The following is a 10,702-nucleotide window of genomic DNA, read 5'->3' on the forward strand; positions in this document are numbered from 1 at the left end:
CAAAATATTTCACAAGGAAAAGATGCCATTGTAGAAAAGAACAGGGCAACCACAACTGAAAAGTGCCAGACTCCTGGAGTACTGTCATGCTGAAAGCTCCCAGGCCTAGTTTCCCCTGGCTTCTGTTGGCACACAAGATTAATGCTCTCTGGTAATATTTAGAAGATCTCTGGTCAGTTCCCCTCCATCTGTTGATACTTGGTTTCCCCTGCATATAGTCCTTGAAACAGGTTAATACAAATGAGAATGGGCTGCTGTCTGCTGATCACTTGTCAGATTGCTTCTTTCTCCTTTTGCAGTGCTAGCAGACTATCAGTCTTTCACAGTCCGAAGATAAGGTGTATATAGTCCTTTATAAGCACTTCTAGTAAAACATCAAGTTTACATCTGTTTCTTCTCCAACAGATCTTTTTAGAAGGGCTATGGCAAAAAGGTTCAGAAGTGACTACTGTTTTGGGGTGCCATTTTAATATGTCTGACTAGAGACACCTTGAAGTTAATATTCACAGGAGCTGTGCTGTGAAGTCAGTGGCAGCTGAGGGATTCAAAATCAGCATTCACCTTTAAAAATGTTGGACTAAACATGTAAGCCCTGAGCTTCTGCCTCACTACATCTCCCTTGAACCTTTACCCCTCCAACCATGGAAATATGGGAACTGACTCCACTCTTGCTCTAGTTTCACAGCTTTACAGGCAACCACAGCGCTGCTCACTCAGACTTTTGGGGGCTACCTTCTCTAGCTCTGTGGCACCTTTAGGCTGTCTCTATTTTTGAGAGCTGCCTCCTTAGGCACCACTCCACTCACAAGTAAACATCATTTTTTGCCAATCTTACCACTAGACTCTCACGGTCCTCAGATAGTGTTTATTTTATGGCTCCAGAGCTAGCGTGAGTGACCTCAATTCATTTTAGATCCCTTTGATGTCAGGTGTAGGGGCAGTGGTGCTGGAACAATTTTTATAGTGGGGGCGGGGGTGCTGAAGACAGAAACCAGGTATTTGGGTTGTTAATATGACCACAAGCCAGAGGCACCCCTAGTTCCAGCACCTATGTGTAGGGGACAAGTCTGTAAAAGTAACTCACTGATACCTTTCCATTACTGCTTGTTATGCCCTCACCCTCACTGCACAGGTTGATTCCAGATTGCTTGAATCCTTATGGTCCTAATTCCCATTACCTTGCACTTTGTGTAGTCATTTACACCCATGCAAAACAGGTGTAAAATATTCCTTTTCTCATTTTACACTCAGGTTGCACTGACTTTGCACAGGTGAAAGTGACTACAGGACGTACAAAACAGTAGAGAATCAGGACCAATATCCCCACCACTTCTAATGGTAGGTCAAGTGGAAGAACTGTAATTTAGCTTTCATCCTCAGAGTCCTCCACCAAAGTTGTCAAAATCCTCCAGTAAAAAGAAAGAAGTCAGGACTTGATATTCATAATGTAGAAAAAACACTCAAAACACACAGGACTTGAAAGCATTAAAACTGCAGCCATGTTTATACAATATAAAAGAGTGATAGGGAACAAAAGCACATATTCTTATATTATTTGCTTAAAAGAATACATTCATCCTGAACTTAGTTCAAATCTCACAAAATAAGTTAAAACTGGTTTCAGGTACTACACCTGCCATTTTGCACCACACATGCCAAAGTTTGGGTTTTACAATTGCATTTTCCTATTTTTAAAAATGTTCTTCCTCCTTTTGTAAAAACTAGCGCAAACAACAGGAGGAAATGACTAAGGTACCTATTCTGCACACTTATATAAATGCTTAATTTTGAGCATGAGTACTCCCCCTGAATTCACCCTCTTCAACTTGAGACTATTCTCATGCTTAAAGTAAAGCATATGCACAAGTGTTTGAGTGAACAGGGTCTGTCAAAGAAAACACCCAGTATTTTGGTGGTGTGTGTTTGTCTAATTGCTTTCAATTATAGCACTCATGATACTTGTATCTTCTCCCTTTATATAGCAGTTCACTTTAATGTTTATGGGAATTTAGATGACTTACTATGGCCACTAGATAACTACCATATGTTTTCAGGAATGCAACATGTTTTGAATAACCAAAAGATATATAATTTAAAGTGGACACTAAAGCACCAATCCTGCAAGCACTTACACACATGCTTAACTTTAAGCACATGAATAAATCCTATTTACCTCAATGGGACTACTCACATGCTTAAAGTTAAGCATGTGCATAGGTATTTGCAGTATCAGGATCTAAAAGCTGTATGCAAGTATTATATATATATATAAAATCGTAATATGAATTAAGGAAAATACTTGCTTATTTATGTATATATATATACTATATTATATACTACATATTATATATATTTATTAGCCGTAGTATTAATAACAATAATGATCATTTTAATTAATTATGCCCCTGCAAGAAAAAGTTACAGTCTCAAATGCAGAGTATTTTGGAATTATATTTGCAATAAAGCATTTAAAAGTAGTCTTACTGAGAGGAAAAGATATAAAGACCTAGTAAAAAAAAAAATAAAGCCACAACAGAATTTTAGTCTACAATCAAAACAAAGGGACATCTTTTTGTTGTTATGTTACTATGTATAGACTTAGCTTGATAACCAGTGGAATGTATACGTGTTATATTAATTAAATGAGAAGTTATTTCTAGTGGACAGAGCACTGGACTGGGACTCAGGAAACTTATATTCTGTTTCTGGGTCTACTGTTGGCCTGCTGGGTGGCCTTGGGTAAGTTATTACATCGCTCTTTGCCTCAGTTTCCCCATCTGTAAAATTTAACTGACACTGACCACCTTTGTAAATGCTTTGAGATCTACCAAAGAAAAGTGCTGTACAATTCAGTATTATTATTATTTATTATTCCATAACAGTGATCATATGCAATGAAAAATTCTGCGTGAATGTGATAAAAGAGAATTGCAAAGGAAAAGTAATCACCCATTTTATTAAAAGGCAGCCAAATTCAAAGTGCATTCTGTTGACGAGTCCAGAAAAAACCCTTCCAAAAACAAACAAAATGCTACATATTCAGTTCCACAGCAAAATGTGCTGTTGACTTCAGTGGCGGAAGGAATGGGCTCTATTTGGTGTATCTGAAGAATATTCTTGGATGTTGTAGGCACTTGGGTTAAAAAGAAAGTGATCCATTTAACTCTGAAGGGATATAAATGAAAATTTCGAATAAATACCACTTTAAAGTAAAATCAGTGGTTCTGAAAGGTACCTAATTTTCCTCACTAGGAGATTAAGTTTTTTATCTGTCCACACAACAAGCAGTTTGAGCTTCCTCACCCTTTCCTGACAAAGTGCCTTCACAACTTTGACCTGGAGGTCTCTATAGATTATAAAGTAGTTCAGTCTCCATGGCTATTCAATCATTGTCCACTCTGCTAAAACTACCAAGAAGGATGCCAGCTGGTACTAGAATTATATCATCAATTCCTTTCACACAGGTCACTACAAGACCTGTTAGATAAGTTTCAATCACTATTGACCTGGGCTGGGTTTGAACTAGTGACCCAGAGGTAAAAAGCACTGTATCCCATAACTTCTTGAGTCATTCAGTCTCCCTGTAGTTGTAACTCTTAATATAAACCTTATTCCTAAGGTTAATTTAATACCTAAGATCAAGCAGGTTCCAGTTAGTTGTAAGTTATGCAGCTTCTGATGCAGTTGGAACTTCAGCAGCTCCAGAGGTGGATCAGGCAAGGCACGCTTTTAGAACAGTACCTGATTCACTTAATTAAGAGGGCTTTGTTGCCATAACTCCTGTGGCCTACCATTCCCTGACATAATGAACCCCAAGAAAGAAAAGGATCCCAGGCATCTGTGTTTGAAATTGACAAGAAGCCTCACAGAGATTATGAACTCGGATGACCCTTCTGAAACTTCAGAGAGTTCATGTTCAGAAGTTCTGACTCTGACACCTCTCAAAGGGACAATAAAAAGACACTAGAGAGGTATACTGCTATATGTAGGTTTGTCACTAGAAAGACACCGGCTTTCTCTCAATATTGAACACTGAAGTTCTAAACCTAGTGCATAAAGGGTGTGTGACAGATCCAGCATGAAGAATTTTGAAAGGGGATATTTACTAATGCATTTTGAAAATCTTGCCCAGAGCTTGTCTTTTCAGAAATATGCCCTCATTTGTATGTTTCATAGTGACCTTAAATCCACAGTGTCTATAAGGTTTTTTTGCATTTTGGTTTGGAGTGCTTCTGAGAGAGATGGGATTGTCCAGTGGTTTGGACACTAGCCTAAGAGTTAAAAGACCTGGGTTTAAGTCCCTCATCTGGCACAGATATCCTGTGTGACCATAGGCAAGTTACTTAGCCTCTCTGTGCTTCAGTTCATCTGCATATAAGGATAATAGTATTTCCCTATCTCACAGGGGTATGAGGATAAATATATTAAAGACTGTGCAGTATTCAGGTACTGTGGTAATGGGGGGGACACACTTAAGTACATAAGACAGTCTTATTGTGTCCCACATTTGAGAACTGAAAGACTCCACCCTCTGAATGTCTTCCTTTTCCATCTTCCTTATTTTTCCATCTGCTCCTTAAAACTATGTTTACTGTTAGAGTTCTTTATATCTTGAAGTGAATTTAAGTGTGAAATGTGTTAGATTTCCAGACTTGGGGCTTGAAATCATCAACCCATGGAACAAATACAGCACATGCAGCACACAACTTGTCCACACTAGCCTGCCAATCTGTATCAATCCTGATTTGCGTGGCTGACCCACAACATTTTGGCACCTGAGGTGGGGAGCTCAAATGACGCTTGGGCCAAAACTTTGAAAGGTCTCAGTTCTGCCTTCTTCCTGTTCTACACCTCTCATGGTACTGCTCTGCTACCTACCCCAATAAAGGAGAACTAACAACTTAAAATGCCTTGTTCAAAAATTTTATGTAACATTTAACTTTCAAACGCCTGAACAGCAAATGTAATTTTTCTTGTCTGAATAGTAAACACTGGCATTTTTATCTCTTTGAATAATCAAAGTGGTGCTTTCCGTGCCTTCTTGGTGGCAAAGATTTGAACTGCTTCCTGAAGATCAACAGTCTGGGCCAGCTTATGCGCTATTGAGATGGCTGCAAGACCAACCAGCCTCTCCTGTGTCATTGTGGAGCATAGATGTGTTTTTATTAACTTCAGCTTGGAGAAGCTGCGTTCTCCACTAGCAACTGTTACAGGTCGTGTTACATGTATGCGCAGAGCAACAAAAGCATTTGGAAAGAGAGTGGTCATCTTATTTGTGCACATATATTCCAGAACCATCTTTAGAGTTGATTCTGCTGAAATGTATCTTGAAAGGGCTTTCAGTTCATCACCTAAATCACTCACATCAATATCGCGCATGTCATCATCTGTCAACACTGTCTCTAGTGCCCTGCATTGCTGGTGTAGGTCTTCTTCAGGTGTAGTGAGGAGTTTTGGAATATCATACAACATCCCAAATATACTGCTGTGTTCCTTGAGCTGCATGAAACGTTCTTCAACTGACTGTATTGCACAATCTAGCACCTGGTTAAAGAATTCAACTTTGAATTGTTGTTTGGGGTCTCTTATGGGATTATTCTGTGCCTCATAATCAAAATGTCTTCTTCTTCGGTGACTCTTGTATTCTTGAATGAGTGGGAAAATAGCTTCAGTGTGAAGTTCCTCTGCCAATTTCTGTGCATTCTTCAGAATGTTTTGAAATCCCTCATCTGACCGGTAAGACTGTATATATGACTTTGCTTTGTCCAGTTGTTCCATTGCTCCAGATATATCAAGGTCAACATGTGGGAGTCTCTTGCTTACAACATTTATTTCAAACAGTATGTCATGCCACAACACTAAGCCACACAGAAATTTGAAGTTATGTATGTTTCTGGTGATTCCATTTCCCTCTGCCACTGTTCTCCCACAAACAGTTCCTGTCATAGCATTATCCTCCATAAGAGCAACTATGGCAACATCTATCTTCCCAATTTGGTGTTTGATAGGCTTTATCACTTCCACTCGACTTTCCTATCGTGTGGCACTCAGTGGTTTCAGTGTCAGAGAGGATATTCCCAGATGTTGCTTCAAAATTTGCCATTGATGAGTTGATGCAGAGAAGAATACATAGATGCTTTGAATTATATTAAAAAATTCAGCAGCCTCACTATAAGCTGATGCTGCATCACTGACCACCAAGTTCAATGAATGAGAATTGCATGGGACAAAAAAAGCTTGAGGGAATAACTCTTGGATCCGTGTCTGAACTCCTCTGTTCTTTACTCTCATTTTGGCACCATTATTGTAGCCCGGACTTCGCGTGTCAGCTATGGCAATTCCCGTATCTTCCAGTTTTTTAAGAAGCATGTTTGTCATACCAGCTCCTGTAGTATCATCAATGTCAATAAATTCTAGAAAATGCTCTCTGACAGTCACCATTGCAGGGACATTTTCACTAGGTTCTTTTGTTGTTACAAAACACACCATTAAAGTAATTTGTTCCGTATGACTGATGTCAGGTTTGCAGTCCAGAATAACAGAGTAATATCTTGCTGACTTCAGATCTACCACAATCTTCTGTTTGACTTTTGTTGCCAGTAACTGTATGATCTCATTTTGAATTGTTCTTCCAAAGTAGTGGTGTGTGTCCATTTCTTGGGTGATGACTCTTCTTAGATATTCCTGGAGTACAGCATCAAACTCAGTCATCAGCTCCACAATTTTAAGGAAGTTTCCATTGTTTGGCACATACAGCTGAAGTGCCACGCAGTGCTAGTTTTTGGGTAGCAAGCATTCTCACAATGGCCATGAGCCTTTTCAGAACATTTTGTCAGTAAAGAGACTCTGATGCAATCTTCTCTTGATGCTGATCATCTATGGTGGCCTTTAACTTTAGTCTCATCTCAAGCTCTTTCCACCTATGGAATGCTCTCTGGTGATTTGCTGCCTTCTCATGGCATGCCAGATTTCTAGCCAGTCCTTTGTTCCTGTACAACCCAATGTGGCTGGAATATTAAACTAGAAGAGTTTGCATCAAAAACAGTATGCCGTATTCTGGGTTTTTGAGTACATAAGCCCTGGCCTCTCCACTTTGTCACCATTGGGGATTAATGTGTTGGATGGAAACTTCTATTTTTATTGTCTTTGGGGAACATGAAGTTTTTCACTTGCTGTGGCCCATGCAGTACAAGGAAGTCCCTCAGGCTACTGCTCAAGTGGGTCCACAGTCCTGGATCATCTAGACTTAAGGAACGAAACTCAGCAGCAGCTGTTTCTTGCACCTCCATCACATTCTTCTCTGATCTACACTTTTCTTCAGCAATGTGCATGGTTACATCCATTTGAGATGCTGCAGTAGCTGCCAGGTCACCTGCACTCTGACTAACTGGGAGATCAGGCATCTCCTCACCACTCCCATCCTCACTGGGGCCAGAAGGCTCACCATGAACATTTGTGTCTATGTATCTAAGGCCAGTGCCTCCCTGCTTAGATAGAAAAGCTTCCTTTGCTTTCTTTCTTTTTCTGAATGCTGCCCCAGAAGGGCGTTTTCTTCTTTCACTCATGACAGCTGTTCTGTGCCAGCTTTAGTAGCTCTCAACACTCAGTTGAAGGGGACAAATAAGCAGAATGGTAGCAGGGCCTGAGTGAGGGGAGATATCAGTGTCTTAAGGGCCTAACTGGCTCCTACTACTTCAGTTGACTGCCTGTTCTCCTCAAGTGGGTTCAGGGAAGCAGCAAGAAACAGGAAGTTCCCTGAGAAGCTGGTGTAAATCAGTGCAGGCACCTGGGGGTGCTAGAGAGGTACATAAGAGCCTCCTCCTCCTCTCTCTCCCTGCAGCTCCTGCTGCTTTCTGTTGTTCCCTCTCACCTTTCCGCCTGCCTGCCTGTTATGTCTCTTGTGCCCTCCTTCCTTCAGCACAGCACCCCACCATCTCTGTGCATCTAGAGCAGAGAGAATACATATGCACCAGCAGCAGACACAATTTTCTACACTCTGGGTCCTAGTGGCGGCTGCCTCAGATCGTCTCATGGTAAGGCCAGCTCTGCTGATTTGGAGGAACTATAGTGTATAGTTAATACCACATACCAGGTGCTTACCACCCACCTTTGGCTACTGTTCTGATATTGCCAATAAGAGGACAATTAGGATTTTCTTATACTAGAAGTATAAGAATTAGTTAAGTTCATGGAGGATAGGTCCACTGATGGCTATTACCCAAGATGGTCAAGGATGCTCTGGGTATGCCTAAGGCTCTGACTACCAGAAGCTGGGACTGGACGATAGGGGATGGATTACACAATAATTGCCCTGCTCTGTTCTTTCTCTCTGAAGTATCTGGCACCAGCCACTGTTAGAACACAGGATACTGGGCTAGATGGACTATTGGTCTGATCCAGTATGGCCATTCTTATGACATTCTCTCTCTCACCCTAAAGTTTAAACAGGAGAGATTGAGAAACGCTCACACATCAAAATACTCCTGTAGTGGTGGGAGCACTCTTCTGAGAGGTGTGGGAGATCACTGTTCAAATCCTTTCTCCACCTTTAGGCAGAGAGCGGAACTAACATGGGTCTCCCTGTTAAGTGCTCTAACCAGTGAGCTAAAAGTTATAAGGTTGGCCCCCTTCGGTCCCTTGCTTAGACTCTGAATAGGGCCAAATCCATGAGGTGTGCTCAGAGCATGCATTCCAGATCGGACGCTGCAGGGAAGATATGGGAGGAATGCCCATTTTCCCCCAGTTTGTGGATTGTGCTGGGTTTAGAAGGGAGATAGAACAATGTGCATACCCAGAGGCAGAATCTTAGGCACCAAGGGAATGTTTACCTTGAAAATTTAGGAGCCAAGCGAGTTTAGGCACGTACAGGGAGTGGAAGTTTTGTGAATTGCAGTGAAACCTAAAACTGAGACATAGGCACATAAATCTGTGGTTTAGGTATCTAAGAACCTTTGTGGATCTGAGCCTAAGGTCCCTATTCTGCAACAAGCACCACACGAACACAGGGTTCTGCCCTTATTGCAGGGCCAGAACCTAAGTAAAAGCTAAACTAGAACTTCAGGATTTGGACCTTAAGTATTGTAGCCCATAGAGCTAGTTTTAGTATTTATTTTATTTAGCAGTAACGCAAGGAACCTACAGGCCTGTATCCTGTAAGACATTAGCTTTACAGTAAGCATATGGCTTGAAACCTATGACCTTTGGGACACATAAATGGCCTAATTGTCATCCCTAAGTTTTGGGGAACTGGGAATAGAATGTTTAAGGGAGAAGTCTGTACATAATGACATCAGGCAACCACAAGAATATGAACAAAAAACAGTTTTTGGATATTTTAGGATAGGAACATCTGCAGATGTCTGACCACAAGAGTACCATGGCAACAAAGTGACAGATATGATAAGTTGAGATTATTAAAATATTAACCTATAGAAGGGCACCTCAACATTAGTAGGGTGAGGAAATAAAAATAAAGAAGAGGGAAGAAACCTCTACTAAATATGATTAGGCATAGTGATGTCAGCATAACATATTATAAAAGTTGTATCCCAGCCTGTGTACAAGAGGAGAGAGAGATGAAGCCCTTGGGAGATGCCAGGATGATGGCCAATGGTGATGATGAGGAAAGTGATGAGGAAGATAATGGTTAACATTTCAAGTTTTTCTGCAAGGCATAGTGAGTATATGGCTGTTCAGATGTACATTCTTTATTATCTCTCTCTACGTTGCTGGATTAGAGGTTTTGTGACTTTGCTAAATGTATTAATAAACTATTACAAATACAGAAGGGTTCCTAAAGTGTGAGTGTTGCAACTGTGCACATTGTGATTTCCAACTGAACAGTAAGTTTAATAACACTTGTGTCATAAACAGATAGCTAAGGGTTAATGTCTCTTTCACCTGGAAAGGAGTAACCTGAAACACCTGACCAGGAGGACCAATCAGGAAACAAGACTTTTTCAAATCTGGGTGGAGGGAAGTTTTGGGGTGTGAGTTCTTTGTCTTGTGTCTGTGCCATCTCGGCTCTGAGAGTGATTTTTCTATCTCCTGGCTTTCTAATCTTCTGTTTCCAAGTTGTAAGTACAAGGATAGTAAGACAATAGGTTTATATTGTTTTCTTTTGTATTTACATGTGTGTAGTTGCTGGAGTGTTTTGAATTGTATTCCTTTTGGATAAGGCTGTTTATTCACTTTTTTTTCTTAAGCAATTGACCCTGTATATTGTCATCTTATTACAGAGACTATTTTTAATGTCTTTTTCTTTTTTTATATAAAGCTTTCTTTTTAAGACCTGTTGGAGTTTTTCTTTAGTGGGGACTCCAGGGAATTGAGTCTGCAGCTCACCAGGGAATTGGTGGGAGGAAGAAGTCAGGGGGAAAATCTCTTTGTGTTAAATTTACTAAGCCTGACTTTGCATACCCTCTGGGTGAGGGGGGGAGAGAGATTAGCTCTCTCGGTACTTGTGTTTCCAGGACTGGAAGCAGGGAATCTCCTAGGGTTGTCCAGGGTGGGGAGCCTGGGAGGAAGTAACCAGGAAACAAGGGGGGGGCGTTATTTCCTTTTGTTTTAGGACTCAAGGCATCTGAGTCTGGGAGTCCCCCAGGGAAGGTTTTGGGGAGACCACAGTGAGCTAGGCACCGTATAATTCCTGGCTGGTGGCAGCTTTACCAGGTCCAAGCTGGTAACTAAGCTTGGAGGTTTT

Source organism: Gopherus flavomarginatus, chromosome 3 (assembly GCF_025201925.1).
Source record: "Gopherus flavomarginatus isolate rGopFla2 chromosome 3, rGopFla2.mat.asm, whole genome shotgun sequence".
Lineage (NCBI taxonomy): Eukaryota > Metazoa > Chordata > Testudines > Testudinidae > Gopherus > Gopherus flavomarginatus.